Source organism: Aulonocara stuartgranti, assembly GCF_965226115.1.
Source record: "Aulonocara stuartgranti genome assembly, chromosome: 14".
In the NCBI taxonomy this organism is placed as follows: Eukaryota; Metazoa; Chordata; class Actinopteri; order Cichliformes; family Cichlidae; genus Aulonocara; species Aulonocara stuartgranti.
The window spans coordinates 22,745,263-22,760,658 of NC_138950.1; the positions used below are offsets into that span (position 1 = coordinate 22,745,263).

At 43.2% G+C, this 15,396-nt stretch overlaps 2 long non-coding RNA genes across 2 annotated transcripts; one reads left to right on the forward strand and one right to left on the reverse strand.

Annotated features, from left to right (window-relative positions):
* Nucleotides 1–17: 17 nt before the first annotated feature.
* On the forward strand, nucleotides 18–2,300 carry LOC309687828. Its single transcript, XR_014270871.1, has 2 exons — nucleotides 18–1,254; nucleotides 2,142–2,300. It is a non-coding gene; the product is annotated as an uncharacterized lncRNA (long non-coding RNA).
* A 7,569-nt stretch (nucleotides 2,301–9,869) lies between these two features.
* LOC309687829 lies at nucleotides 9,870–10,659 on the reverse strand. Its single transcript, XR_014270872.1, has 2 exons — nucleotides 10,267–10,659; nucleotides 9,870–10,137 (listed from the first exon to the last, which is right to left on the reverse strand). It is a non-coding gene; the product is annotated as an uncharacterized lncRNA (long non-coding RNA).
* Nucleotides 10,660–15,396: the final 4,737 nt, after the last annotated feature.

Sequence of the window (15,396 nt, forward strand, 5' to 3'; positions counted from 1 at the left end):
AAGAAGTTTGTGAAGGATACAAAAAAAACAACAACAGCAATAGAATAATATTAAACACAAAGTGAACCCGTCTTCCTTCATTAAATAGGTTCTTTTAGATGTTAAGGAGGAATTGACTTAACCAGGCTGGCGGAGAATGAAGACAACCGGACACCTGCGGCAGATGGGGAATCAGTGAACTTTTATTGTGACAGAGACAACCTCTCAACACAGCTCACATCAGGAGATTCCCAAGATTTGCTGTGAGGATGGGTATATATTCTCTAAAACTTACAGGAGGGGGTTGTGAGGAAAGTGCTGCATTAGCAGAAAAACAACTCCATAAAAGGAAATCGGCCTTGGGTGTTCTAGTCTCTTCGCTTGCAGATATCTTGCACCTGCAGGATGAGGCGATCGCTTCTTATCGCTCTCAAGGCCAAAGTCGTGAGCACATTTTTATTACACAGTTGCACAGTAACTTTAAAGCTGAACAATATTTAAAGCTGAATAATGTTTGATCAGATTATATTTTCTTCAAATCCCCCTTTTGACCCATCTTAAATGGGTCAACACACAAAAATAAGTAACATTCAAAGGAACACAGAGACGTGTCGAAGCCTGGCTCGAAAAACTCCTCAGGTCTTATCATTAGTCTTTATCTGTCATTGCAGATGAGGAGAAAAGAGTCCAGGCACCACCCTGCCCAGGGGTCGGCTGCAAGCAGTCTCGGTTCCCGACGAAAGCAGTAACAGCTGTCCTGCACACAAGGATACAACGAGTCAGTGCAACCAGGGTAGTGACACAAGATTAACAGTTCCTGTAACCCAGCAACCAGAAAGCATAAGTAATGATAAAAATGTGGAGAGTACAGAGTATACTATAATAATGTGAGATATAAACGTGAAAATGTGAAAGAATAAATCAACCGTAAAATAAACCCAGAACGGTAACTGCTAAGGACATTCAAAAGTGAATATGGTAAAACGTGAGGAAGGGGTGTGGAAAAAAAACAATTTATATCCAGTGGTGGGAGTACACATTCGCTCAGGCTTAAGTCCGGAGACCCTGAGAACATCGCTTAACCCTCACAACCCGACCAGACACAGTTCAACCAGATATATCCTTCAAGAGGAAGTGGGTGAGGGAAACAATTAATAACAAGCCTAATACAAAACACCACAGAGAAACAACCATTCTAGAAGCATTTAAACAAGAGAAAGACGATAATGTTCGTCACCCTCACGATCAGAGTTTTCATCATCCGTTGGCGAGGAGGTGGGAAGTTGACTAGCCAATAAAGGCATCTGCCGGGCGAGATCCTTATCCTCAGGAGTGAGAGCTGTAACAATCAGTCTCTGGAAGAGGGATCGAATGCATGGAATACAACAGCAACCGCAGGTGACTAGGACAGCAACAAAAACTGAGATGGAAACTAGGATGGAAGCTACAAGGGCCTTATATTTGCCAAACATGTTAAGCCAAGAGTCCCACATGGCAGTATCAACGCCCGAGTGTTCCTTCATTTTAACAGTAAGAGCTGTGAGACCAGTAATAGCTTTAGTGAGGGAACCATCAGGAGCTGTGTTATTGGGGATATAGGTACAGCACTCCTGACCAAAAAGGCTGCAGACTCCGCCTCTTTCTGCGAGGAGAAAATCCGTTGCGACCCTGTTTTGGAAAGCCATTAGGGAAGTGGCAGATAACTGTGCATGCACAGCTTCAAAACCATCTCGAGTGTAATTAGCCAACAGTTGCACATTAAAGTGAATGTAGTTAATTCTGTCTACATTCGCATTTATTTCAACCATCCAAAGTATCTCAAGGCCAGATCCTTTAGGGTAAAAATTAAGCCTGAAAGATCCGGTTTTTTTGCTATTCTGAGCATATTTTGGTTTCTCCAGTGCAAAGCCTGACCCCTAGAGTGCTTGGACCAATCGAGGTCCGTTTCTGACACTAAACTGGACCACTTCCACTGATGCCAACCTCCCAGGGTTATATACCACACTGAGGAGGAGAGATGTACTGCAAGGTTAAAAAGATCCCCCCCTTGGTCTTTGGTGACGGGAGTGACTGGGAAGCTAGCGAAATCTATTTCGACTACCCAACTTTTATTGTTGGGGACACAGAGAGTAATCATTCTAGTCGTACTTGGGGTACAGGAGGTAACCGTGTCTCGTTTCTTTCTAAATGGATCGGGCATGGGCAAAACTGGAGAGGAAGTGGTGGGCAAGACCCTAGGGGCTACATTTGTCAGATTGGGACTGTCAGAAGGGGGCGAAGCTTTTGAACTTGAAGGTGTCAGAAGTGTCGGGGGCCCTTCACAGATCAGGATTATGCCAATGGGAATGAGACCCAGGGCCAGGAAGCAAACAAAGACGCAACATCTTTGCCTGCCTGTCATTTCAGGGGGAAAGGGCCAAGACATGTTTACTTAGCTTGGATGTCTTCTAATAGAGGATGATGGGGCACAGAAAGGTGGTCCAGTTCCCCCCACCTCGCCAAGGGCGTGTTCTAGGAGTTAAAGAGCAACAAAAAGTATCAGTGACACAACTTTAAATGAGCTTTCAGCGGTTAAAACTATTGCAATGTAAAATGTAAATCTTAAAAACTCAAGCCAATATAAAAGCAAAGTCATAAAAGATGTTAAAAATAGAAAAATAAAAATGTTTAGTTCAGTATGAAGAACACCCCCTTTTGTAACCAGCCGGCTTGTAGGTTGAGTTTTGGCTCCCTCAAGTGGTTGGTGATGCTGTTGCAGCTCCTTCTGACAGGTCCTTCTGCACCTCTCTCAAGGTTCTTCCTGGTTCGGTGGCAGCAGCGCACTGTGTGTAATGAAACCAGGTGTCACCTTTCCCTTCGAGCCTGACAGCGTGGGAGGTCCGCTCTGTTATGCGGTAAGGGCCTGTCCAGCGAGGCTCAGCCCACTTTCTCTTTGTGACTTTCAGGAGGACGTAGTCCATTCCAGGTGTAGCCGCCTCTTTCTGCTCTTGCTGGTTTCTTTCAGCGACCTGTGAGGAATACTGGGCAACAAAACTGCGGAGCATGTTATAATATGTCCTCGGATCGAGGTCTGAATCAGCTTCATCCGACATTAACAGGCGAGAGGAGGGGCCAGGAAAAGGCCTGCCATGCTCCAACTCAAATGGAGTGTAACCAGAGGTTTGATTTACTGAGCATCTTATGGACATTAATGCAAGAGGCAATGCCTTAACCCAATCTAATTTGGTCTGTGCACAGATTTTAGCCAATTTAGTTTTTAGAGTTTGATTCATCCTTTCCACTTTCCCCTGGGATTGGGGGTGGTAAACTGAGCCAAACTTATGTTTCAAACCTAATGCGGCTTCAACCCTCTGCAGATCGTGGTTCCTGAAATGTGAACCATTGTCCGACCTTATGACCTCGGGAAACCCATGCTGTGGTATATAATGATTAATCAGACACTTCACCACAGTTCCACTGTTTTCACTTGCTGTCGGCCAGGCTTCTGGCCAACCTGAAAATGCATCCACAGCCACCAGCAGGTACCTGTAACTACCTACTCTGTCCACCATGTCTGTGTAATCAATGATTATTTCTTTCCCTGGGCAAAGTGGGATGGGGAAGTACCCTGCTATTGGCTTGAAGGCGGGCTTGATTCCAAATTGGTTGCACTCCTTACAGGTTTTAACCATGTATTTTGTCATGTCTTTTAGATAAGGGTGCCACCAGGCGGCTAAGTTCCTCATCATTTGTGCAGGTCCCACATGCCCCACTCCATGTGCCTCTTCCATTGCTGTCTGTCTGACCCCTGGCGGTAGAATGGGCCTTCCATCTGGGCCACGCCAAACATCTGTGTTTGTGGCCCCTCTTGTTACCCATAATGATTTTTCCTGGGGGCTGGCTTTGTCCTGTAACTCTCTGATTGTGGCTAGGCCTAGTTGTATGGGTGGTCTTTCTGGAGGGGGTGTGGCTTCTGGGTCCATTACCATAATCAGGGAGGGTAAGTAACCAGCTGTCTGCTTAGCTACTAAGTCGGCCTGTTTGTTACCTAATGCCACTAAGTCCAATCCGGCACTGTGTCCTTTGCATTTTACCACTGCCACCTTAACAGGTAACAACAGTGCTTCCGCTAATTCCCTCATTTCTATCTCATGTTTAATAGGCTTTCCGCTGGCTGTCAAAAAACCAGCTCTTAGCCACTGCTTGAGCTCCACATGCACTGCTCCCACAGCATAAGCTGAATCACTGTATATATTCACTTTCTGTCCCTTTCCCATCCTTAAGGCTTCAATCACCGCTCTCAGTTCAGCTCTCTGTGCAGACTGTTGTCCTGTCAACTGCTCTGCTTTCACTGTTTTCCATCTCATGTCTGTCTGTTCCACTATTGCCCATGCAGCCTTCAACATTCCACTTTCAGTTCTGAAACAACATCCATCTGTGAACCAATCTTTTTCTGCATCCATTAGAGGTTCTGCCTGCAAATCTGGCCTGATTTTCTCCTGTACCTGCACAACCTCTTCACACATATGTGGTTCCCCTGATCCCATGTGATCAGCCATGTTTATGCCTTCATGTGAGTAGGTGATGTGTGGTGCTTCCAAAATGGTACTGAGGCGTCTCTGCCTGAGTGAAGTGAGTGTGAAGGCCTGTGAGGAGACGTAGGCCACCACACTGTGTGATGTCAAAATTTTTAGTGGGTGGTTCATCACTATGTGTGCTGTTTTCTGAATGATTTTTGCAAGTCCAGAAACGTGTTGTGTGCACGGTGGGTGGCGTTTTTCAGTGTTGTCAAGCATTACGCTTACATATGTCAACACTTTTCTCTCTCCCCCTTTTTTCTGGAACAGGATACCATTGATATGGGTTCCGGTTCCAGAAACATCAAGATGAAAAGGCAAAGCATAATCTGGCACAGCAAGGTCAGAGGCGACAGAAAGCTGTTGTTTTAACTTTATAAACGCCTGTTCTGTTTCTGTAGTCCATGAGAGGGGAGCAGAGAGGTTTCTCATGCCTTGTTCATTTACCAAAACGCGCAAAGGGGAAGTAAGGCCAACATAGTCTGGGACATAGGTCCTGCTGTAACCAGTCAGGCCCAAAAATGACAACATGTCTTTTACAGTTAGAGGTTTAGGATGGTGCAAAATGGAGTTCCTGTGTTCTGGGGACAAGGAAATACCGGACTGTGAGACCATGCGGCCTAGAAAAGAAACCTGTTTTCTTGCAATCTGTAGTTTGTTTTTGCTCACTTTAAAACCTGTGTTGGCCAGGTGGTGAAGTACCACTCTGGTGGCCTCCAAACAGATGTCAGCCGTGGGGGCAGACAGCAAAAGGTCATCCACATATTGTATTAACATACAGTCAGATGGTAGTGGGCTGGTTTGTAAAAGTTCTTTCAAACACTGATTAAACAGTCCTGGGGAGAGGGCAAATCCCTGTGGTAAGCGAGTGTAACGCCATTGTCGGCCTCTAAATGTAAATGAGAAAATGTCACGCAGTGACTCACGAAGTGGGAGGCAGAAAAAGGCATTAGCCAAGTCAATGCAGGTGAACCAGGCATGAGATGGTGGGAGGTTGGTCAAGGCAACATAAGGATTAGGCACAGGCAAAGTAGGAGTGCCAAGTAAGGCATTAATCCTTCTCAAATCATGTGCCATTCTGAACTTCCCCGTGCCTTTTTTCTCAACGGGTAGGATGGGCGTGTTCCACTTAGAGCAGGAGGGCTCCAAGACACCGGCAGTGACCAAACCAGAAATTGTTTCTGCAATCCCAGCCTCAGCCTCCGGTCTGTGTGGGTACTGAGGCTGCCACAAAGGGGTAGCAGATGACAGTTGAAAAGAGACTGGCTCCACATCAACTAAACCTACATCTGTGGGTCCAAGGGACCACAAACAATCTGGAAGAGAGTCGAGTAAAGGCGCAGCATCACAGTGGTCTGTGTGTTCTCTTCCATGTGACCCGCTGACCACTCCATGTTGCAGTGTTGAGGAATTAAAGCAATCATTTAAAATTTGGTATGTCTTGGTAGATGGAGAAAACAAAACCTGTGGGAGTTTTGTAGGTGTCCAGTCAGTGGCCGCAAGGGAACGTTTAACCATTCCACCCAGCTCCTTAGCCTGGTGTCCAGGATGTAAGGCCAGTGACACATGGGGAGCTGCCTCATCAGACATCATGTACCACTGTAATTGATCTGTTGTAAAAGTAACCGCTGCTGCCACTCCCTCCGGTGCCGCAAAAATGCACGACATGTTCAGAGACCAAGCCCGCCCCTCACACTGCTTTTGGAACATGTGCTGGTACCAGGTGGTGTCATGCCTGTCATAAAACAGTGTAACATGAGGTGGGTCAGGGGGAGGGACATAAGGATGTAGGAGTGAGAGCCACGGCCGCCATTGCTGAAAAGCAGTCCAAACTCCTGGTTCAGCAGGTGTTTCAACTTCCAATAATGCCCAGTAGATGTCAGCAGAGTCCGCCAAACAGGAGGAGGGTTGCAGCAGAAACTGACCACCTCCCTCTGGCCCATCAGAGCAGGGAAGTACAACCCCAGTAGGGAGAGTCACAGTTAGGCCTTGTGAAGAGCAGAGTATTGTGGCTCCTAATTTAATCAACAAGTCTCTTCCCAGTAAATTCACAGGCGCCTGCTTTGAACAAACATAGCTGTGTAACAAGGTCTGATCTCCAACCGTTGTGGGGAGGGGCACGGTGTAAGGCAGAGTTTTAGGTTCCCCAGATATGCCCACCACTGTAATCACTCTGTCAGTAAGTCTTTCACGAGCAACATCCTTAATGGTGGAGTACGTAGCTCCAGTGTCCACTAAAAAGCTGCTTCTTCTTCTATCTACAGTTATGGACAGCATAGGGTCCGCCGTTGTCCCTTCACCGTCCTGGGCAGTCTGTGGGGTGTCCTATAGCTGGGGACCACCCTCGTAGTACTCCCACCCCATCACAGGCATCTGTGGGGCCGGGGGCACTCCTACAGCACCACGAGGTCCACCTCTGTGGCCAGGATGCTGATAGGGCCCACCACGGGCTCCCCTGCCTCTTCCAGCAGCCGGGTTCAAAGGGCACGCTTTAGCCCAGTGTCCAGGTTGTCCACACCGGAAACAAACATACATCTGGCCTCCCCTACCACCTCCCATCTGACCCCTTCCCCTGAAACCACCTCTGTTTCCTCCAAATGGGGAACCTCTCTGCCCATAAGGGGCCGGGGAGTGATAAGCACCATACTGGGGGGGCTGTGGATCAGTTGGCCATGGGTTCGGATACAAATCAGGGGCAACTGGACCAGGAGGGGGAGCCGCAGCGGCCACAAGCTGCTTTTTAGGCTTGTCACCTTTTCCACCCAGGTCGTTTTTAGCTTTCTGCAGCTGAACCTTCAACAGTTGCAACTGTAAATCTTCGACGCTCTCCGCTTTATCATCAGACTTAATCTGGACTTTGTTAAGATTAAAAATCAAATGTTTCTTCCAGATTGCAAAGTCACAGTCCTGCAAATCAGGATTATCCTCCATTTTCTGGCTTACTGACTCCGGAATGCCCCTCAGCACCGCCCTTCTAAACCACATGCTCTGTGAACAAGTCCTACTGGGGTGATGACCTGTATGGTTCACCCAGTCTTCAACAGCCTGATTTAGATAATGGGTGGGATTTTGCTTTCCCTCCCATTTAAATTTCTGTAAGGTGCCTTGATTTTTGGGTGGGAATTGTTTGCGCAGGGCCGGTCCAATAAACCTCAAGGCCTGCATTAGTGGCACCTCGTTCTCATGCATGGTAGTACCCGCATTTTGTTCCAGGTCCGCTGCCTGAGATCGGGATGTGCACCTAGTTATAATAGCTCTAAAATCTCCCAGTGCGAGGTCCTGTCCAGCTGTGTATTTATCCAAACCAGCCAACCAGGCATTCCCTCCCTCCGTTATGTCAGGGAGTTTGTCCACTAGGGCCTGGACATCTCCGAATGAATAAGGTTGATACACTGGTCTACGTTGCGCTTTAGTCTGGACCAGGGGAAATATGCCTGGAGGCTGAGGCACAGGGCCCTTAGATCTAGTCTGATATCCTAAACTGGGAGGGGTAGAGGGGGGTGTATTGTTAAGGTCACTGAGTTCATCATCAGTATCCTCAGTTTCTTCCCCGCCTGGTGGGGTAGCAGTGTCAGCAAAAACGTGGGCTAAACTCATCTGTGTTTCCGGATCCTGACGGCCCACCAAAGACATGGTAACTGTGACATTTGGTGAAGTGCCAGGCTCAGTTTTTGCAGTAGCGGTCAGATCTCCTTTAACAGCGACAGGAGTGCTGGCAAAGGGGTTGGACCGGGAAAGAGGGGCTGACGCAACACGATTATTCACCTGGACCACTGACCTATGTTCATTTAAGCAGGTGCGTAATGCTGCTTCTTGATCAGTTAATTGTTGTTCAGTGGGTTCCTGTCTGTTCATTCGAACCGCAAATGGTGCGCTCGCAGGGGGGTCAGTTAGGCCCTCAGATCCGGTTCCAAAACAATGGGACATAGAAGAGGGGGCTCTACTACTAGCTGAGGATGTCGCCGACAGAGAGGAGCTTCCTGGGCAAAAATGCTTGGTATCTATGGGAGTTGGAGCTACGGGCGGTTCTTCTCCAATAGTCATTATTCCACCAGAGATATTAAGTACCGGATATATGCCTGCTGAGGGAGGAGTTGAGGCAGAATAGGGAGGTGGCTGAGACCTATTTTTCTTCATGTGTGGTTTTGCAGTTTCCCATAAACACACCCAGTGATTAAATTTAGCTTTGCGGCCTGCGTGCTTATCTGCTTCCTTTCTGTGTCTCACCCCGCTCATCACACCTGCACCTGCTGCTGCTGAGTTGGCTTCTTCCTCTTTCTCTTTTGCCTGCATAGCCTTATTCTGCCAAATTATTCCCCAGTTACCACTACTCCCCTCGTCCTTTCCCTTTTCTTTCATTAACCTTTCAGCTGTTTTCCTCAATGACTCTTTCTGCTTTTTTGCTTCTTTAGGCTGGTGTGTGGAGTTGATGACTGTCTCAACACATGTTAATTGTTCTCCCAATGTGCTAAGAATAACACCGGGACCCCAACCATCATCATTAGTTTCTCGATCTAATTCTCCATCCATTTTACTGTCAAGGGAGGAGTGTTCTTTTATTGATTTTAAAGGAGAATTTGGGCCAGCTGGGTTTCTGCCTCTGTTAGGCACTAACAGCTGGGGCGCTGCTTTAAAGGTGAGTCAGCACTGAAATATCCCTTCAGGTGTTACCAAGCTTCTACCAAACCGGAGTCTGGCGGGTAACCTTGCCTAGAGCTTCCTGATAGGGGTGCTAGTTGGTTGTCACCTTGTTCACACGTCTCATTCACACTTCATACATTACCTGCAGTCACTCATTACCCTCCTTATGTATGTAATAAATGTGTAAAAAAAAAAATTCTATGTGTGGTGTATTATTTTAACCAAAAGAGGAACCTAGTTCCTTTAATTGTGTAATCTGTGAACAACGGAGAACCAAACTGTCCTGCCCAGTGTTCCACAGCAAGCATTCAGCGTGTATTTATGTGTGTCCAATATCAAACAGAACATCAAAACATTTAAAACACTAAAATCATCGGGGTTTTAAGAAGAGATCCGTTTTCTCCTATTGATCAAAGGGACCCCTCCTTTGGACTCCAACCAGTACTTCTCCTTTTTAAGTTTTAGAGGATCTTTTCTAATAAAGTCCTCTGGGCCTTCCTAACCCTTCTGTAGTTTAGAGAATATTACTAAAAAATATTCTCAAGGCCTTTAACCTTTTAATTTGTTTAGAAAGGCGTTACTAATAAACCCTTTCAAGGTCCCAGACCTGCACTGAGGTATGTATCCGACACCGGAGAGCAACCCGTCGGCTGCAACCGTGGTCAGACCTCAGTTCACTCTTATCTTTATTCACTTATTCACTTATTTCTTATTCACTTATCTCTTATTCACTTATTTCTTATTCACTTGTCTGATTCTCAACAAGCCTTAAGTAAGCCAGACAATTTTGGTTATGAATTACTAGGAGTTTGGACACTAAGTATTTTTATAATGTTCAATATAGCAGAAATAAAAGGTCTGCTTACCTTGTTTTTGTGTGCACACAGCTTTTGTCCAAACTCCGTTCACTCAGACCACGGCCGAAGTCCTCCCATCCGTTCCAGTTGACCTGGAGCGGATCCTGTTCGTGACGCCAATTGAAGGATACAAAAAAAACAACAACAGCAATAGAATAATATTAAACACAAAGTGAACCCGTCTTCCTTCATTAAATAGGTTCTTTTAGATGTTAAGGAGGAATTGACTTAACCAGGCTGGCGGAGAATGAAGACAACCGGACACCTGCGGCAGATGGGGAATCAGTGAACTTTTATTGTGACAGAGACAACCTCTCAACACAGCTCACATCAGGAGATTCCCAAGATTTGCTGTGAGGATGGGTATATATTCTCTAAAACTTACAGGAGGGGGTTGTGAGGAAAGTGCTGCATTAGCAGAAAAACAACTCCATAAAAGGAAATCGGCCTTGGGTGTTCTAGTCTCTTCGCTTGCAGATATCTTGCACCTGCAGGATGAGGCGATCGCTTCTTATCGCTCTCAAGGCCAAAGTCGTGAGCACATTTTTATTACACAGTTGCACAGTAACTTTAAAGCTGAACAATATTTAAAGCTGAATAATGTTTGATCAGATTATATTTTCTTCATTTGCTAAAATGGAATAATTTAGCAGAACTGCAATATCTTAGAGGAAACATAATACTTGGCAGAAATACAATAGCATAGCAGAACTTTGCAGAAATATTGTAACTTACCAGAAACATGATAACTTCTCAAAAATACAAGAATTTAGGAGAAATAGTGTAAGATAACAGAAAGAATATATTTAGCCAAAAATACTTAAACATTACGGAAACACTATGATTTAGAAAAATAGTACAAGATAGCAGAAATACTGTGATTTACCAGAGACACTGTGATGAACTATGAATATTGTAATTTTAAATTAATACTATGTTTTAGCACAAATACTATAATTTGACAGAAATACGATCATTTGGCAGAAATACTGTTTCAGCACAAATACTCTGGTTTAGCACAAATATTATAACATAGCAGAAATACAATTATATAGCAGAAATGCTATATTTAGAAAGAAAAATATAATATAGTAGAAATAGTATGATTTAGCAGAAATACTGTATTTAGCACAAGTACCAAAAAGTAGCAGAAATACTATGATTTAGCAAAAATACTATGATTGAGCAGAAGTACTAAGATGTAGTAAAAGTACTTTGATTTAACAGAAATACAATTATGGAGGAGTAATACTTTAAAATGGGAGAAATATTGATACACACGCACATACACAGAGCCTAAAGGGAAGAGTATTTGTGCCATGGAGTGTTAACAAGAATGTGAGGTCCATATTAGAATAGCTGGTAAAATCATAAAAGTTTGCAGAATTGTAATAAATGATGAATATGAATTACTGGTCTGTGACAGTGTATTAATTTGTAGGGAAAAAAATGTTGACAAGGTGGAATCGAACCCACGACCTTTGGTTTGAAGACCCGTGTCATTACCAACTGCGCCACTGGGAAAGAGAGCGGGCATTTTGAAAAAATAGGACAATGAGCAGTAGTGATGGGATTTCCGGCTCTTTTTAGAGATCCGGCTCTTTCGGTTCGGCTCACTAAAAAGAGCCGGCTCTTTCGGCTCCGAACCGGCTCTTCAGGTTGTTTTGTTGCTTTAATTAATTTATTATTAACAATAATATAAAATTATGCACAAAAGGAATTACTAACGTAAAAACAAGTGGTTTTATTTATATATGTTTATATATAAATATATGCGGTGGCCCCTAGAGACAAAACACGTACAAACTCCAAAACACATTTCTAGCATGAACTGAACTTCCAAAGCAGAGCTACTAGATCACTTAAATGACACAATTGAAAGCATGTGTGTATTGTTTGTGTATTTATACACAGGCACTCATATATATATTCAAATAATTTAAAAAAAAGTTCATTTACCTGTTATTACCACACACCAAATCCGGTCGTTGGTACTTGCTGGCTTGTGTAGCCACAAGATAACAAAGGCTCAACACTGCGCCCAGCATCCTGGAGCACTTCTGTTGTCTTTTGTACGTGTTTTGAGTTTTTATGTGCTTCTGAGTTTTTATATGCTTCTGAGTTTTTACGTGCTTCGGAGTTTGTACGTGTTTTGGAGTTTGTACGTGTTTTTACGTGTTTTGGAGTTTGTACATGCTTCAGAGTTCGTACGTGATTTGAAGTTTGTATGTGCTTTGTCTCTAGGGGCCACCGTAAATATACTTTTATTTATTCACTCCACATAAAATGTAATAAATAAATCATATAATACAAAAATCAACTATTCACATTTCAAGTTTTAACTATTTAAATTTTCAGCTTTTTCCTTTCACAAATTTAAAGTGAAAAGAACACAAAACACTGCAAACCACAACACAATTAAATATAAATTATAATATGAAAACTAAAAGAACATGCATATTCTCTGTCATATGGACCTGCATAAATAAACTTTCTCAATCCTTTATCATCTGCAACCGAAAATAGTTGTGGATGATTACTATACCTTTCTAATGTTGTTGTCCCTGCCTCTCTTTCTCTCTCTCTGGCTCTGTTCTTGTGCTACTGAGTGTAACTACCGCCCCTCCCCCCTCTGCCCAGCGTAAAGCACAAGGCTCGCGTGCAGAGTGAAGCGGAAAAAAAGTGCGAGAGAGAGGCTGAGAGAAAGAAAAAAAAAAAAAACCCCACGTGACGGCTTGCGATAAGGAGCCGGCTCGCGTTGTTCACGTCAAAGAGCCGGCTCTAAGAGCCATTTCGTTCGCGAACGACCCATCACTAATGAGCAGTCAGAATTAGATCGCGGTGAGAGGCGAAAAACGCTGTTTTTTGGAGTTACAAAACGTTGTGTAACCCAAAAACTAGGTGGATTGAAGCATAGTTCTTGTACTGGGTGAATCAGCGGACTTTGGTGTACTTTGACTGCGATTTTCATTGCTCTTTGTATCTCAGTCGCGGAGATATGACGAGAGAGGAAACGGAAGACCTCAGATATGATTGGCTGGCTGGGAAGCCGTGCAGGCCCTGATATGTGCATTTGAATGTCTGAGTCCTCACAGAGGATTGGCTCCCTGGGGACCTGGCAGAAATATATAGAAATACTATGTTAAGCACAAATCCTATAAAAAGCAGAAATACTATGTTAAGCACAAATCCTATAAAAAGCAGAAATACTATGTTAAGCACAAATCCTATAAAAAGCAGAAATACTATGTTAAGCACAAATCCTATAAAAAGCAGAAATACTATGTTGCCTCCACCTGCCCAGGTATTCTTTGAGAATACCTTTGCAAGTGTTTTGGAGTTTCTACGTGTTTTGGAGTTTCTACGTGCTTTGTCTCTAGGGGCCACCGTAAATTAAGTTCCATCTTACTATATCTTCCTTTATTTTTTCGTATAAGGGTAGGTAGTTCTGTTCAAATAATTTTGTAAGATCTTTCGGTAAATTTATGCCTAAATATTTAAAAGACTCCGTTTGCCATACCAGGGGATAACTACATTTTATTTCTTCTGGTGGGCTATAATTATATGAGAGTAGCTGGGTTTTACCTATATTAATTTTATAGCCTGATAATTGGCCGTATTGTTCAAATGATTGCATCGGTTTGGGTAAAGAATATGTTGGGTGTCCAAGGTAGACCAAAATGTCATCCGCATAGCAAGCCAGTTTATATTGCATCCCTTTGATAGAAATTCCCTTAATGTCTTCGTTTTGCCTAATGAATTGAGCTAGTGGTTCCAAGTATAATGCGAAAAGTAACGGTGACCATGCACAGCCCTGTCTAGTGCCCCTTTTTAGGGTAAAACTGTTAGATAGGCATCCATTAATTTTAATCCTGGCTGTAGGATTATCGTATAGTGCTTGTATAGTTTTAACAATCGTATCATGAAAGCCAAATTTATATAATACCCTGTAAAGGAACTTCCAGTTGACGGAATCAAAGGCTTTTTCAGCGTCTACACTCATCACAATTGCTTTGATTTTATGTTTTTGTATATGGTCCATAATATGTAGTGTCTTTCGTATATTGTCCTGTGTTTGGCGTTGATGTATGAAACCAGTTTGGTCATTACATATCAATGTTGGTAGGAACTCTTCTAGCCGTTTGGCCATGATAGATGTGAAAAGTTTATAGTCCACATTAAGAACGGAGATTGGCCTGAAAGATCCACATTCCATTTTATCTTTGCCTTCTTTTGGTATAACTGAGATAATTGCCTCCTTCCAGCTGGGGGGCATTTGTGCCTTTTTCAAGACCCAATTCAATGTAGGCAATAAAACAGGTATCAGTTCCTTTTTAAATTCTTTATACCACTCTGCCGTGTAACCATCTGGTCCTGGTGATTTACTTAATTTAAGCCTATTAATTGCAGCTTTTAATTCTTCTTCAGTTATGTTCATTATCATTGTTTGATTTTGTTCTTCATCTAAAGTGGGTAAGTCTAGAGGGTTCAGGAAGCTATCAATCTGAGCTTCAGTCCCGCCAGGGGCTTCAGAGTATAGGGTTTTATAGAATCTTTCAAAGGCTTCCTGTATTTCATTTAATTTATTTTTTATCACTTTTGTACTTAGGTCCCTAATTTTATAAATTGTATTTTCCGCTGTCTTTTTTTTCCAATTTCCACGCCAATATTTTGGTAGATTTAATGCCACTTTCATAGTGTCTCTGTTTCAAAAACATTAAATCTTTCTTGATTTCTTGTGTGGCTAGATTGTTAATTTCATTCCTAATGTTTTTGATTTCCCTTAATATATCCTGTGCTGAGTCCCTTTTATGTCTTCTTTCTAGTTCCTTTAGTCTCTTATTCAACTCCTCTAGTTTTCTATTCTTATCTTTTTTCCTAAATGAAGTTATTGCTATAATTTTCCCTCTTAGTACCGCCTTCAAAGTATCCCATAGTATGGGAGGTGGTACTTCTCCGGTATCGTTGAACTCTAAGAAGAGACTAATTTCTGATTTAATTTGTGCCTTAAAAGGCGAATCATTCAACAGACTTGAGTTCAATTTCCATGTATTATTTTTTAACCGTAGGTTAAAATCAATGGATAAGTATATTGGTGCATGGTCACTTATATCTATCGTCCCAATTCCACAAGTATGTATTTTATCCTTATCTTTACTAAATGTTATGAAATAATCTATCCTTGTATAAAGAGAGTGTGGAGCAGAGTAGTAAGTATAGTCCCTTCTATTAGGAAAAAGGTCTCGCCATATGTCAATTAATCCTACCTCCTCAAAAAGTGCATTCACTTTGATATATGGGGATTTCCTATCATACGTTTTCCTGCTAGACGAGTCTAATTTTGGCTGTAGGTGTATATTTAA